The following is a 2,029-nucleotide window of genomic DNA, read 5'->3' on the forward strand; positions in this document are numbered from 1 at the left end:
AGCACACAAACACATATGTGTTTGTGCATACCCTCTCTGTCTTTCAAAATAAATAAATAAACTTAAAAAAAAAAAGGATTAGAATAGCTAAAATACAAAGAGGATAGAAGCCCCAGTCAGATGTTATGGAGATTGCAGACAGGTCACCAGAAGCTGACTGGAAATGGGTGAAAGTAAGCAAGTTAACTGGGTTTGTGTTAAGATGAACTGGGTAGAGGGGCGTCTGGGTGGCACAGTCGGTTAAGCATCTGATTTCGGCTCAGGTCATGATCTCACAGTTTGTGAGTTCGAGCCCCGCATCGGGCTTTGTGCTGACAGTGCAGAGCCTGGAGTCTGCTTCAGATTCTGTCTCCCTCTCTCTCTGCCCCTCCCCTACTCACGCTCTGTCTCTCTCTCTCTCTCTCTAAAATAAATAAACATAAAAAAAAAATGAACTGGGTAGAAAGAGTCAAGAGCAAGTCCAAGGAGACTCTTACTAGCACACTCCTACCTCCAGGGGGAGCTCAGGGTTTCTGTCCCTCATTCCAAAGAAAAAGGAACTCTGAAGTGAATCTAAAACAAAATGGAGATTTTATAGCAACATTGATTCTGCAGATTCTGTTGGAGGAAGAAAGTCATTATAAACGGAAGTGGGCTGAGAAGATATTTTCCCATCAATCATCTCTGGGGACTCTTAGCTTTGTTTAGATCTTGTAATGCTCATATCTTTTCACCTCTTCTTTGCCTTGGGATTGGTGTCTGGGACATTTTGAGTTAGAAGGGCAAAAATATTGAGGAGTCCACATTGTCCAGCCTGATAGGATTTGGAGCCAGCATGAGCTGGCAATAAAGATAATGGTACATGTGTCTGGTGAGAAGCTTGTCATAGCTACATGTGTGATTCAGGATCCTGGTCAGATTGTTCTACCTAACTACAAGATTTGTATCTGATGTGGTCACACAGGGCACTAGGATTTAGGGGGCAGTATTATCATGGGCAGAATTCTTGCTGAGAGAGATCTTGCTCGAAGCTTCAGCTACTGATTGCCAACAGGCAGAGTCAGAGGACTATTTCTGACATCAGAGAAGGTATCCTTGAAAGGCTGCGAATACAAAAGCACTCAGCTTCCCAGTGGTGCAGCTCCATCCCTCATGGTGGAGGAGAGGACCTAGTCTTGGCCAGGATTCACTTCTGGGACCAAAACAGTCTCATCAGCAGAAGCCTGGAATTTGAAGAAATGCAAGGCCAACTGTGAGGCACGTACCTTCTCTAAAATGAAGGCTATCTTCTTGGAAAGACCTGGCCCTCAATTTAAGAGTGAGGAGCTGGAAATACCAAGATCAATGGCCTGAATCTAGGACCCTGGAAAGGTGTTTAACCACAGAAAGAAAGGAGACCTGTGAATGACTTACGGAAGAGAGATGACAATACTGTAAACTCACTGTGTACCTAGTCACAGTGGTGTTTAGGTGCAAATCTCTGGGAAAGCAGGCAGCCTATGCAGGTGTTGGACTTAACCCTAGTCTGTGGGTGACAGAAAGGCACAATTTTAACCTTATTTTTGCATCATACATTCAGAAAGCATTTTTAAAAACTGTCTTCCACGATCCAGTTATTAGAGTTGCGGGTTTTTTTTTTTTAATTTTTTAAAGATTTATTCATTTTTCAGAGATAGAGTGTGAGTGGGGGAGGGACAGAGAAAGAGGGACACACAGAATCTGAAGCAGTGTCAGGCTCTGAGCTGTCAGCACAGAGCCTGACACGGGGCTCGATCTCACACTGCAAGATCATGACCTGAGCTGAAGTTGGAAATCCAACTGACTGAGCCACCCAGGCGCCCCTATAGGAGCTACATTATTATACTAACATGCCATCTGATATTCTTACATGAAGGTCTATGTGTTCTAACCCAAATCAACCTTTATTCTATCATTTATGTGCTTTTAACTTGTCTTATTTAATAAGAATTTTATCTCATTACAAAATTCATAATTAACGCAGAATATTTGAAGATGCCAAAAACATAATGTAAAACAAAAATTAGACATG

Source organism: Lynx canadensis, chromosome D1 (genome assembly GCF_007474595.2).
Source record: "Lynx canadensis isolate LIC74 chromosome D1, mLynCan4.pri.v2, whole genome shotgun sequence".
NCBI classification, from domain to species: Eukaryota; Metazoa; Chordata; class Mammalia; order Carnivora; family Felidae; genus Lynx; species Lynx canadensis.